This window comes from Ochlerotatus camptorhynchus, unplaced genomic scaffold, assembly GCF_037179485.1.
Source record: "Ochlerotatus camptorhynchus isolate MF236.1 unplaced genomic scaffold, CSIRO-AGI_Acam_v1.1 ptg000240l, whole genome shotgun sequence".
NCBI classification, from domain to species: Eukaryota; Metazoa; Arthropoda; class Insecta; order Diptera; family Culicidae; genus Ochlerotatus; species Ochlerotatus camptorhynchus.
The window spans coordinates 805,366-820,270 of NW_027040730.1; the positions used below are offsets into that span (position 1 = coordinate 805,366).

At 37.5% G+C, this 14,905-nt stretch overlaps 1 protein-coding gene across 1 annotated transcript in view; it reads right to left on the reverse strand.

Moving 5' to 3' along the window:
* Nucleotides 1-6,149: 6,149 nt before the first annotated feature.
* The window catches only part of LOC135704443 (G-protein coupled receptor dmsr-1-like), a 125,284-nt gene continuing 116,528 nt past the window's right edge, over nucleotides 6,150-14,905 (reverse strand). Inside the window, exon 5 of the transcript XR_010517789.1 lies at nucleotides 6,150-6,177. The gene's annotated coding sequence lies outside the window, so the exon portion shown is untranslated. The remainder of the gene's footprint in view (nucleotides 6,178-14,905) is intronic.

Sequence of the window (14,905 nt, forward strand, 5' to 3'; positions counted from 1 at the left end):
CTTCGAGAGCGTGATTTAAAGGCTTGGACTTAAGTCGTGACTTCATTCGCCTGATGAGTAGACTTATGTTATACCACTACTCGCTATATGCTCATCTCAATAGAATAAACGTCGTGGACAGCAACATCTGTCGGCGTGGAAACGGTTACGATGACATCGATCACGCAGTTTGGCAATGTACGGATGATGACGCCGCCAGAGAGCGACTTTTGAATACCCTCGAGGCCCAAGGAAGACAACCCTATGTTTATCAGAGACGTGTTGTTAACTCGCGATATCTGATTTATGTCTTCAAATGTCTAGTATACGAATTTAATTCCTTTGTCTTTTGTCTCTCTTTAATAGTTTTTGTCCCCCCGTCTCGATGAGTCTCATCGTCGCCCACTGGTCAACATAGCCGGTCGAACTCCTGACGAAACTAGAACCGCACTACCGTTCATACTGGCAACAACGCTCTGATGAGACAACAAAACCTTACCCCCAAGCTCCTCCCCTGATCCTATCCTTCAACAATTTACCTCTCTAACCTCGAGTAAGCCGCGAGTATTCGGCCCAACTCCTACTAGACATAGAATTAAGAGAATTTTGTTACAAACAAAGAACAATGAACTATCGGCTCAGTAAAGCTAACACGATTGAGCCTTCCAAATAAACTAACTAGTTAACAAAGAAAAAAAAAATGTGAGGTTATGATCTGCCACCTGAAGTTCCCGTTGGTGCTCGGTACGGTAAATTCGGTAAAGTAAAGCGTGTGGTTCGGGGGAAATTCCAACCTCAGCTGGGTTTCGATATTTACACTCTAGTGCGTGGTATACATATGGATGTGAAGAAAGAAATTCCTACATCGCTGCATTTACTCAATCTGAAGGGGAATATCTTCTATAAAGGAAACAACAGTTTGCATACAAGTTCATACGCAAGTGTGGTATCCGGAGGTGCCACAACCGATGCGATTAAGGTGCTCGATGAAGAAGTAATGGTAATCAACGTGACGACTCCTGAAAAGGAAGAGAACAGAGAAGAAGAACAAGCAGCAGGATCGAAAACAGTCCAGAATGGGAAATAAGTAGGAATAGCAGTCCCTAGACCTTGTGTTGTAATATTTAGACGTTTGGTGTCATTGGTGATGTTTTGTGCTTGAAAAGTCCATTATTTTAATTTTTGAAATCAAATCTGTAATGGTAAGCAACTATGAGCAACATTTGTTATATATATTAACGTTCCTATTTTAGAACTTTTTTCAGTATTGACTTGGGGTGTACCTGACATGGATCACTCTGTCATCCATTCCTACTCTTCGCTCCATCTGGACAATTACAGCTCAGCCACTCTTTCTCAAATCAACCATGCTATTAACCAGAACAACCGCAGTTTGGATCTTTGTTTTGTAAGCGCCCAGGACATGGCTCCTTTCTTATGCGAGGCGCCCACTCCTCTGGTGAGACTGGATCGTCGCCACCCTACTGGTGACGTTAAGTACTAAGCTGATGCATGATTTTAATATATCACCTGCCACCGTTTCCTACGATTTTCGCAACGCCGACCATGGTAGTATCGCCGAGTTACTCTCCAATTTAGATTGGGACGACTTATTGGACACGGTGTCATCATCATACGACCCATCCACCATGGCATACGAGCGAATTTCGTCGACTGAAATCCAGAAAGAGAGCCCCTCTTAGGAAGTTCACCAAGCACCGCACACTATCTCTTCAACGTCACTATGTCAGGATCAATCACGCATACAAACGAGTTGCGAAACGGTGCTTTCTTCAGTATCGACGTGTATTGCAGAGAAAGCTTAAGTCACGTCCCAAGCAGTTTTGGAAGTTTGTCAACGAACAACGTCATGAAGCTGGTCTGCCGTCGTCTATGACACATAATGGTAACGTGGCCTCATCAACGCAATATATCAGCTGTCCTCTGAAAAATTTGCTATTGTCTTCACGGACGAGAGACTGAGTGACGACCATGCCCGACTGGCTGCCAGTTACGTACCATTCTCTGGCCTAATCATGAGCAGAATTGACATCAATCCCGAGATGTTTTTCAGGGCTTCCTCGAAACTCAAGTCGTCGTACAATCCGGGTCCTGACGGAATTCCATCGGCACACATGTTTCCAGTACATAAAAAAGGCAACAAACAGGACTTTGGCAACTACCGTGGCATTACTTCGCTTAGCGCTGTTGCTAAATTGTTCGAACTCGTTGTTATGGAACTGTTACTTGCTCACTGTAAGCCGTATATTAGTATCGACCAGCATGGTTTCATGGCTGGTCGCTCCACTGCCACTAACTTGCTGTGCCTTACTTCGTACATCCAAGGTTGCAAAGACTCATTTCAGCTAAAACAATGTTTTTCTAAATTATGAAATAATTAGATGCCATGATCAAATTTTGAATTGGTAGGATACAAGAAGAGGTTGCAAAGAATGTGTTTGACATATTAAACCTGTTTATTTCACTTCATGAGAGTCACAATCAGCGATTTTTCACAAACTCACTCACTCACTCACTCACTCACTCAGCGATCAGCAAATCGCTGATTGTGACTCATAGAAAGCAAAATTTACAGCTTTTATGTTTCCAACGCATACTTTGTAACCTCTTCTTGTAAGTTACAAGTAAAACATGCCATCATACCATCTTTTGGTTTTATTATTCCGAAAAACATTATTTTAGCTGAAATGAGTCTTTGTAACCTTGCCTACATCTCTAACAGTATGTCGGATCGTGCTCAGACGGATGTCATTTATACTGACTTATCTGCTGCCTTCGATAAATTGAATCACCGCATATCAATCGCTAAACTGGACAGGCTTGGTATCCACAGCTGCAATGGTTTCAGTCGTACCTCACCGATCGCTATCTTACTGTTGTCATTGGTGATCACCAGTCCCGTACGTTCGCTGCCACATCCGGCATACCCCAGGGTAGTCACCTGGGACCGCTGATTTTCTTGATTTATTTCAACGACGTGAATCTGGTAATTGAGGGACCACGATTATCTTGCGCAGATGACCTTAAACTCTACCTCCGAATTCATTCAATTGAAGACTGTTGCTTCCTTCAACGTCAGCTGAATGCTTTTGCTGATTGGTGTATTCTGAATCGTATGGAGGTTAACCCGTCCAAATGCTCGGTTATCTCTTTTTCGCGCAAGAAAGAGACTTTTATGTTCAAGTATGTTTTGTTAGGCACTGAAATTGAGCGCGTCAGCCAAATTAAGGACCTAGGCGTGATTCTGGATACAAAACTCTCTTTCAAGTAGCACATCTCGCACGCAGTCGACAAAGCTTCCAGAATTCTAGGGTTTATCTTCAGGATTGCCATAGACTTCACGGATATCTACTGCCTTAAATCATTGTACTGCTCCTAGTCTCGCTCCATATTAGAATACTGCTCGGTTGTCTGGCATCCTCACTACAACAACGGTGTCGAAAGAGTTGAGTCTGTTCAGCGACGGTTCCTGAGATATGCGCTAAGTAAACTGCCGTGGACGGATCCCTTCCGATTCCCTAGCTACGAAAGTCGTTTGCAACTGATCCATCTGGAGCGCCTGTCAGCAAGGGCATTGCTAATTGCAGATATTTTGCAAGGACGCACCGATTGCCCTGTCCTCCTTGAGCAAATTGACATCAATGTGCCTGCCCATACAGCGAACTAATCATAGCATGTTCGGTGCAATCGGTGGTTTACAGAGACTCTCCGCACTGTTTGATTTTGACCTGACTCGCCAGCTGCTTCGCCGGAGGTTTAGTTCGTTTTTTTTTCTAGATCAGTTTAGTTTGTTTAGTTATGTTCCTTTTTTTACGAGATGACTATCTATGTACTTATTGATGTTTTGTTTTCGTACTTTTCATGTTTAGTTTAAGTTACATCATTGGGGCAAATAACGCCTGTTGATGTTCAGTCATATAAATAAATAAATAAATAAATAAATAAATAAATAAATAAATATCAGTTACAGATAACGCAATATTACGATATGCTTTATAAAATACGCCATTTTCAAATGTAAATTATTCAGCATTGGGTAAATAAATGCAAATTTTTATGTCAGTATTTGGAAGGGCTTGAAGTATATGACGCGACAAAATTAGAGGTATCTTTAAAACTCAAATACATTAAATATGCCTTTATTAATGGGGAATAGCATCTTCATAAAGAGAGATACAGACCATTTATTTTAAACATGGGTTTTATGAAAAATGAAAAAAATGCCTTATTTTTGTTAATAAAAAAGTTTTGTTCAATTATATTTTAAAAAATGAAGAAAGTTAAACTCATTGTATGCGAGTTTATAAAATAACATATCATTTTTTTTCGAATAATATATTTCAAACTGAGCCTTTTCAAATGGATATTTGAAAGCATATGTTTACTTGCCCCGTACTGAAAAATTAACATTTGAAAAGGGCGAAAACCGTTAATATCATATGATCTTTAAGAGTTATAAAAACTAAAAGAGCAAAAGTTTGTATTTTAAAAAGCTCGAATTTCTTCAAGACGACTTTCACGAGAAATTTGAAAAAATAGAGGATAAAAAACTAATTTTTTCTGGTACAACCTAATTCAATTCTAAAAATGTTTCTAAAATATGAACTTTTAAAGATAGAAATATATTGTTTCTTTCGAAATGTTGCTTGAAATTAACTCAGTTACAACTTGGTCAAAAATAAAAAAAAATAATAATAGAGTGACCCAAAATCATTTTGAGGGCCACTCTAATGTTTACAACCACCAAAAGTAGGATGTTTTCAAGTTTGAAAACTTTACCAAAGACGTCAATTGTCTGAATATTACAGCAAAAGCTTTAGGACTACTATTCCGGATTAATTCAAATTATGAAACACTCTGCATTGTGCAATGTGTCGCATACTTTATTTGAGTGAGTTTTTCCCCTAGTGTAAAAAGAGGTGAGCAAGCTAGCCAAAGTTACAAAGCATTGTAAATTATCGCAAATAGGTACTTAAGCAGCCTTTCAGCAGATGTGTATTAATTTACACAAAAACAGGAATAGTACCTCGGCGCCATGCATCTGTGCAACTACCGCTGAATGTTCCCTGCTCAGATATGTATTTGTATGGATTAATTGTATTTGCATATATATTGCTTTATTTTAGCCTTGAGTTTTCCAATGCCGTCCAAAGTGAAGGGGATGGTCCTTTGCACTTCTTGAGAGGAAACAGACATCGAAAGATATTCCTTGTGCATCTAGCTCACTTTTGTTGCTAGGTGCCTTTTGCAGAACGGTGTAAATGTTTTACGAATGCATTTATTTTCTGTTTTTAAACAAATACAGATCATGTTTCAAATTTAAACTCTTTATTCCAAAATAGTGCAAAGAAGAACGGTCTTTACGTGTCTTAATTGAAGTTTTTGTTTACAAGGCGTTCATTAATGACGACTTGACTTGCAGGTGTGAACAATAACAGCTTTTCTTGGAATATTTAGCCATGAACCTTTCATCGTATACAGGATCTAGTAATCTTCATCGCCAAGCATGCAGCTTTAAAAGCTTTAATTTTGAAGTTAAATGTACTCCCTACTTTTGCGTTTATAGGCATCATATTCCGTATGCCCAACGATGTTTATGAAATTCCAAGCACAAAGGGAGGTAATGGTTTATAGTAGCAACACCCCCACTGTGCAAGGTCAATAGCTTATTTTACTACGGAATAACAACGGCTCCACAAATGCCGGTACAGGAATGCTGGACGTTTATTCTCATAGAGTTTCACCAGTACGAGCGTAGGAAGAAAGCACTACGAAAAAGCATAGAGGCATGTGACTTCCGGCTAGTCGTTTCTGTAACGCAGCCTTCGATTATTTGACCATGTGTATGACATAATTTTGTTTTATTTGGCTATGTGGGTGACACATTTGAGTAGGAAAACAGGCTTGCAAAATGTTTTATGATATGTTACTTAACATACACACACAGTCGCCAATAAATCACTTTGAATGAATTTTCATAGACTTTTTAAAAAAAAAAAAAAAATACGGTACTGCTCATAATTATGCATGTGTTATTTTATTTTGTAGTTATTTTTAGTATTACATGCGTTTCATTTGAAGGATCACCTGTGCTTAATTATGATAAAAAAATGATTACACTTTTATGGAATTAACGGGTTGAACAATTTCTCGAATCCTGATGAATGTCTGGAATACCTGTATGAAGAAAGAGAGAAGCACATTGATCTGATATGAAAATTAACAGCACTGATTATAGGTGCAAACATTCATATAACTCGTTCATATTGACTTCGTTTGGTAGCTTTTAAACTAAAGTATCGTAACAAACGCATAATTTACATGTTAACGCCGAAATAATGGATTTATTTGATGTTGTCTGCTCGGTAGGCCCAAAATGGGCGATTAGGCCTATTTTGTATAACGCGTGAGTGATCGTGTTACAAAAGATGGCGTGAGTATTGAAAGTTTAACACCTTTGTAAGTTTATATGTTTCCTTATGTAAATGTAGTATGGAAAAATCATATCTAACTATTGTGTGGTGATCACTTAATCTAATTGATAGTTTTTGCAAACGTTTTGTTTGAGAATTGCTGCTGCAATTGTGCATTATATGCTGTTCTCACATTCCCATTTGTTTCCTGGTATAAACTCGATCGCTTGTGATGTATTGTTCGGTGGTGGTGGTGGTGGGATGAGTCAAGCTTTCTTTAATGTGGTGTGTTCTTAATATAATTGATACAACAAACACGTCCAATCATGCAGTGTTAGAGATTGACTCTTGGCTGAATGGAGTGAATAACCAGTGAATAATAATAATGGAGTGAATAACAACAACAAAATATAATTATATGGAAAGTAAGTTAATCATTTCTTATTATCGTGTAGCATGATAATTGATTAGAGGAAAATATGCGTGGAAGCTTCTGAGTAAATAAATGTCGCGATCGTTTTCGAGCATGCAAACAAGGAACTTGACAGCTGATATTTCGATGTGTTGTCGTGTGCGTACGTGACTCCCAAGCAACTACAATTGTTTATCAGCGAGCAACAACAACCTTAGTGTGAATAAATGAAGGTCTAAATTATGGACAACAAATCGCATATAAAACTTCATTCTACCTCCAAAAGCGCAGTGGTGTAGTTTCTGTGCAACTTATGTTTGTTCCAAAAGGTGTTGTTGCATGTAACATGATATTTCGATGACACAAGTTGCAAATGATGTTTTGACTGACTCAACTGTAATTCTTCACTGACATATTTAAACAGTACAGTGATGATTTCGAATACATTTGAACGACATTCATTTCCATATTTTTGGAGGAATTTCGTCAGGTCCAGGACTTTCTGAGGCGTCTAATATTTGTAAAGGCTGCAAAATATCCTGCACTTGAAGTTGATTGACGCCAATGTCTCTTGATAATTCTGAATAAAATGCAAAATAATGCAAATTTCTTGAAAATTACATTTTTTTTCCAATCTATCGGCGACGTTTGAAGGAAAATTTCCAGATTTCAATTTGGTTTTTACGTAATTAAAGAAGCTCTTCGAACAGAACCTTAATTGTTCAGTTTTTGAATTATATTTTTCAAATGCATTACTGATGGCTAAATTCAGTTGATCGCATATGTCCAAATAGATTGATAAATTATAACTACCATTGAGTTTTGGTAAATTTTATGTGCTTTTTGCTTTTTACTTCTCAAGTTGTTTATATGCCTGCTATACCAGACTGGATTTTGTGTGTTTCTGTAACGTATTTTTTTTTCTTCCGAAATTATATCTTCTAAAATTTTGTAAAAGATGTCTACAGCAATTTCGACATTTCCTACATTCCTAAAAAATAACTGCCAATTGACACTTTTTAATTTAAATTTTATTTTTTCGTAGCCTGCTAATTTGTATTCAAAGACTTATTCGTATTCGCAGTCGTTGGGACTTCGGTTAAATAGTACGTTAATGAAGTTTTTTTATGACATCATAAGAAGTATTTCAGAATGTGTGCTGAGCTCGACAAGATACATGGACAAATTTCAGCTATCAATTTCTTGTCCCGTTTTTTACGTGTTTTGTGAAGTTTTAATTAGTGCTCCCTCAACGAAGTTTCGTTTGATCTATTGGCCATTCGGGACCTCTTTAACCGCTGATCATCATTATCGATCGGTTCGTTCGGCCTCTCGGGACCTTCCGATTAGCAGCCTGAATCCATACAACAACAAATCATCTTCGTTCACCTTTTCTACTGGCATCATCTGGCCGATCAGCTGATTGAGCATTTTTAATTCGCTTGTATTCAGCATTGGACGTAATCACCGATACTAAGAATAGGCAAACCTATTATCGTGCTCAGTCAACCATCGATTTCATCGCGATGAAATTAAAGTAAGGAAGGGAGATAATCGGTCATATTGCACATTAAAAACAAAAATACAGGTTGGATTGTGCGGGAAAACTTCGATTCCAAAGGAAAACATAACGACTTTATATTAAAAAGAACGGTTCCTCGGGCGCTCATAAAAGTGGAAATCGGTAAACAATTTTGTTCGCTGCCTCAAAAGAAAAAGGAAAGTTATTCGTAACCAAAAAGTGCCCCTCTCCTTTTCCCAGCCAAGCATTCGCAACATAGCACGAGTATAAAATTGACCCACGAGACCAAATGAATAAGTGAGCATAAACACAAAGGTTGCCATCTTACAGTATTCTCTCGATTTGTGCGTTTAATAGGGAAGTGGACGATTGGCGAACCAAAGCAAAGCCAGAACTGGTCATGCAACACCTAGTTTTAAGGCCGGTGCCGGCGGTGTAGTGGTAAGCGTGACTGCTTTCTCTCGCCCCAATGGGTCTGGGTTCAATCCCAGTCGAGGTCGGTGGGATTTTTCTGAGGCATAAAAATCTCTGGTCACGTCTTCCTTCGGAAGGGAAGTAAGCCGTTGGTCTCGGCCCATGGGTGCGATATCCTAAGCAAGTGTGGAAGCTGCCTTCCTGTGCACATTCGATTGCCGTCAATGGATGGCAATCTATGTCCGTCGGTGATTGGCACTAGATTGTGGAACAGAAACCGACGTAAAATAAAGGGAAAGAAGACCTAGTTTTAAGATCCGCAATTACAAAAATGATGATGTGCTAAAAAAAATGTACTAAAAAAATGGGGTTGTTTTTTTACACTTATTTTTCTTCAACAAACTTCTGTGTCAAATTCCAATGGATAAAAAAGTGAGGTTAACACATCCTGCACTTCCTATTGCTATAACGCAAATTAAACATTACATCCGAGGTGGTGAATAATCCAAGAGAAGAGTGGAAATGGAGATTTTCAGTTAATCTGCGATTTCCCTACAAATATTGCTTCTTTCTATTAACCAAATTCTACAATTTAAGCTTGACGTATTAGTGCTTTTATATAGAAATAATATTTCACATAGCTCATAATTATTAAAATCTATAATTAAAAAATCATTTTGCCATACATTTTCAAGTCAATTTTCCGCGATCGAAAGCGGCTCACCCACTCGTGGTGAGTGCTGTCAGAAACCATACAAAGGACCCGAACTCAAAATTATTGTTAAGCGCTTATGTGCGTAAAGGATGTTTTTTTTTTAATATTTCTTCGACCATGAAAAAAAGAATAAACTGACAGTGATGGAAAGTGCGTTCAAACTATTTTTATTTTGTTTTTACCTTTATTGAGAAGTAAAATTCCAGTAAATTTCACTTAAGTACTTTTGGTACGTATAAGTTTTTTTCAACCATGTGGAAATAGTTAACGAATGATATAATGGGATTAAAGCTGTAATTTTTAATGATATCAAATGTTTCTATTGGACACATCTCTCTTATTTCGCTACCTTTGAAATATCGGTTAAAAGAAATATTCGTGCTTTGATTTTAACTTGGAATGTAGTAATTTTTGCTTTTAAGGTAATACGGCATGTCATGAAACAATGGCTGTCCCCACAATCATTGAATAAACGTATTTTGGTATGCGTACGAAAGACATCAATGGGCTATGCATGCTTAAGATCTGGATACATATTTCAACACTTTTCCGTTAAAATATTTCCAATTGATTCACGCATTCGTAATAAATGCATTAGCAAGTTCGGTCATTCGATTTTGTTCTGCTAAGGCCATTAACTTCAATGGCCCGCTTTGAGAATCGTTCGAGAACGGTTGTGTGTTTTTGCTCCGCTGCGTGCTTTTATTTTATTTATTTATTTTTAGCTCAGGCTATCTTTGTGCTGGCGTGTAGTTTTTCGGTGCTTGCATTTGAATAGTTTTGTGTCCCAGGCGCGATAATTTGATTTAGAATGGTTTGTGCTGATGTTTCCCCCTGTTGCTTAGGTGCCTGGTGTGCTCTCGCTTCTCTTTGCTGCCGGTGTGACTCTCCATCCGGGACGTCGCTGGCAAGCTCAATGTCTCCCATACTACTGTGCAGCGGGCCAAGAAACGAGACGGGTTGTCGACGTTTAAGAAGGTGAAGATGGCGAACCGAGATTACAAACAAAACACGTCGGCAAAGCAGCGGTCCCGAAAGTTGTATACGAATCTGCTCACAAAGTTCGACTGTGTCGTCATGGACGACGAAACTTATGTGAAGGTGGATTTTAAGCCCCGGAGTTTTATACCACATCAGGAAAAGGGAGAGTGGCTGAAATTTAAAAAAATCAACAAACTATCGAAGTTCTCGGAAAAATATCTCGTCTGGCAGGCCATATGCACGTGTGGTCTCAAAAGTGGCATCAATCAAGAGATCTACGTCCAGGAGTGCCTGGAAAAGTGGCTGCTACCATTCCTAAAGCAACATAATAGACCTGTGCTGACTTGGCGAGCTGCCACTATGGGAAAAAGGCAATCGAGTGGTACTATGCGAACAACGTGGTTGTGGTACCCAAAGACCACAACCCTTCCAATAGCGCAGAACTCCACCCTATCGAACGGTATTGGCCCTTGGTCAAACGAAATCTCACAAAAACTAATAAATCTATGGAAAACGAGCAGCAGTTCAAATCTAACTGGCGTTCGGCGGCGAATAAGGTCGATGAGACCACTGTGCAAAATTTAATGAAAGCGATTAAGTGGAAGGCACGGCAGTTTGGATCTGGCAAACCAACATTTTTTCCTTCAAATATATGAATTGAACTTCCAAAAGAAAAATAATAAGATTTTTGTGATGCGAATTTTGGCTGAAAGAAACGATTTTTTTTGTCGACCGACTGGTCATTAAGAGCACTGCAACAAAATAAACTGTGGTTTAGAATTATAACCGGAGCACACTTTACTCGATATGAGTGTTGCAATACACATTGCCAAGCGACTCCTTATATATGACGGATAGTTTACGTCATAGATCGCGCAAGCATAAGCAGGGTGGTACCTAAAAACGTGACGTGTTAGGGCATAATTATATTTCGCACTATTACTCAATTTCAGTTATACTCAGTGACTGAGTAGAATTGTATTGCCCTCTCTTTTTTTTCTCACGGAACTTTTTCTCAGTTGCAGTTCAAAAAGAAGTTTAATCGGTGACTCAGTAAATTCCCTTTTGAACTGCAACTGAGTAAAATTTCCGTGAGAAAACAAAAAGTGAGGGCAATACAAGTCTACTCAGTCAATTAGTAGAATTGAAATTGAGTGTAGGGAAGCAAAAGCAAGTCAAATATGGTAATTTTTTTTTTTGTTCTATGACAACAATTTAAGCTTGTTGTACAGTGCAGTGCTGTGGTCGTGGGTGGTCGCGAATAGGAAAAGACTACATATCACTAAACCAATTAAAAAAACTATCTGCAAAAGCGCATAAACGATTTAAGATTGCGAAAAGCGAAGTCATTTTTCACCTGGACAATCACATTTCGTGATCTCCAATTAGTTTTGTGCATCGTTCTTGATAGATGGTAGCATAAATTTTTTAAAAGTAATTCATATTGACAGTTAGCGTAACGTGCATAATTTTGGAGAAATAGCATAGAGGTTACTCTAAGACCAGAAGGTCCCGATGAAACATACTCAACTTTTTGGCTAAGCTCTGGTACTATCTTTGGTCTCAAGCTAATCGATGCACCACCCCTCGAAACATAGAAAAATCCACGAACCCCTCATTTTATCTGTCAAACTTTCATAGTGAATCAAAACAATCATAGTGTAGTACTATAATTTCGACTAGAGTTGGGTACGTTCATAGTTTGCTTGGGGCCAATAGGCTAGTCAAGTAGTGAGCCAATTTAAAATCGTTATTTTGCAACGGTTGGGATTAATCTTCTTAAAAGTGTTTGCAAATGTTTGAGAATATCCAATGGATTCAGTCCCATTAAGTTTCTTTATGTGCTAAATGTTTGTACCAAATATGGTGGCAACGGCTCATATTGACCAGGATTTCAATCTGTATTTGGATAATGTTTCCGTAATAAAATCTTTGTTTTTTTTATAAACGAATTTTTTGACAGAGTCTGAAATTTGCGTTTCTGGATGATAAACCGATTTTAATGCAATTGTCTAAAAGGAATTAATGAGCGATGAAGTTAAGTGTAGCCACAGTTCCGTTATGTTGAGCATTCCATCAAATATCTTTTAAGAAATGAAACCTAAATATGTAGAAAAGTGAAATTGATAGCCATATGAGGACAATTAATTGTTTCCCGCTTTATGTAACCTACCTCGGATGATTTACATACCAACTATGGAGGCTACAATTGACTTTATCGTAAATTTAAAAATTAAATACATCAAAACACTTAAAATTGATAAGTTGGAGGCGAGCCAGCCCAAATAAAGAAAACTTAACTGAAATTAAAATTGATAAGTATGAAACGATTCTGCGAATATTTATCGTTTTTTTTTCAGTTTAATCGTGGTTTTATACTCATATCAAATATTTCAGATGCAGGATCCGGCCGGAATATCTGTCAAACAAGAAACTGGATAAAGTCAGGAATTTGAAAATTGGGTTCGGGAAAAACAACGTAAATCTGTCTCCGGAATAAATGAAACTCTCAAGGTTTTCAAACACAGAAACCAATCTAAGATGCAAGACAAATACTGCTGTCATAGTAACCTTACGAAGCCTTTGTCAAAATCGTATTTGGTTTGATTAATTTAAATGTATATCACACATCCGGGAAAATGGTTTCTGTGGCCACAATCAATGTTCTCATGGTACTTAGCATACGACATATCAAATGCATGCGTATGGACCAAATCTGTGAATAATCTAACATTTTTCTAGTAACTCGTTGCCAGTGATCTCTTCCGGATATTCTGGATACAACGGCCACCATTAATTCTATCTTGAAATTTACGATATGTTGCATCAGCCATTTGATGAAAACTGAATAGAAGCTCTGTTTTTATTTGTATTTATTATTACATGGGATGTGTATTATGAAGTTGATGATGAGGAGTTGTTTCTGTAACAAATGATAGATATATTTCACCTGCCAATAGACTCTGCATGAATACTGATTCGTCCGTTTGAAAGCGTTTCCAGATCAATCAGTTAGCACAGTACTGGGTATTGTGACAAGTTAAGTGGATCGCGTTTTTCAATGATTAATTGAACTGAAAAGCTCAACATCTTCTATAAAAAAAAAAAAAAATTGATTCGTTCTTCGATCATCGATCAAGTGGTATAGAATATGTTCAATGGCAATAACATAAGATTTTGATTTGATTTTGAACTTTGAGTTCAGTTATCATAAAATCTTGGTAATACCTTTGTTTTGCTTACATTCATTCTCAAAATTGGATTCCTTAGCATCACAATTAAGGAATGACTCCGATAATGACCATGCATCAGAACCTTAGTCTAAACCATTTCAAACTAGAGAGCAACGAATAGAAGATGAGGAATCACATAGATGAAGAATAACTAACTCATTTTTAACTTGTTTTAAGATCATCCTCGGTGGACAAAGCCGAGTCTTGTAACTATCAAAAAGGCATAAAAAGTAACAATGACTAAGATGTGTTCCTTTGATTACTGAAAAATCCTGTTCCCCTAGTTTGAAGTAGTCAAGCCTAGGAATCGGTGGTAGATCTTACATCCCGTAACGTACCACGAAAAGGTGATCCACCAACATTACGGGGCTACAAAATACTTAGTTTCATTGTAATTGTATTCAGATTTTGTCATTTTTTTTATGGCGCATACTGTATATAAGATTACAAAATATTGTAAGCGAATGATCATCAACCATGAATTTGAAAACCAATATATATTATCCATCACATCATTTTTGTGTATTTTGCTTAATCTACTACTGGATTTTTTTTTAAATTCCTGCTAGAGATCAACCCGCGCTTTACCTCTCTTTCTGAACGAGTTTAAACAAACAATGGAATATTTCTGTCAAAGATGACTTTTAAATTTATTCACCTTTCCATACGTACCATTGGATTTGATAGAGAGTGACAAATTGTTAAGATATTGTTTAAAATCTAATACTGCTTCTTGATTCTAAATTCGTCCTACGAGTCTCAATTCCGTCCTAACACATTGAAACGCCATTAGATTTTCTTCGTCCTACGGATAAACGTTGAAAAAGGGGATTCGCTAGGAGTGCTTCTTTTGTTTTGAGAACAATGAGCGTAGATATTCATACAATGCGCTCTAACATGATTTATGTTGTAGCTAATGAACTAACGCATCGAAATAAACCTATTATTGATTTGTGCACGGTGAAATTAGTGATAATATTGATATTTTCTGATCTATAAAACGGAAATGGGCGATTACGACGAAGTAGCGCTCTACTCTTTGAACTTTGAAGATATATCACTCATTTAACATTTGGTAATGGTTAAATACAAAAATAAAAGATCGATTACATCTTGGCCCACGATTTTGACAACGGTAGAGTTATACGATAAGAAAACTGTGACTACTTAGCTCAAATTTTCCGACAACAGTATTGGTACAGTGTAATCAATATG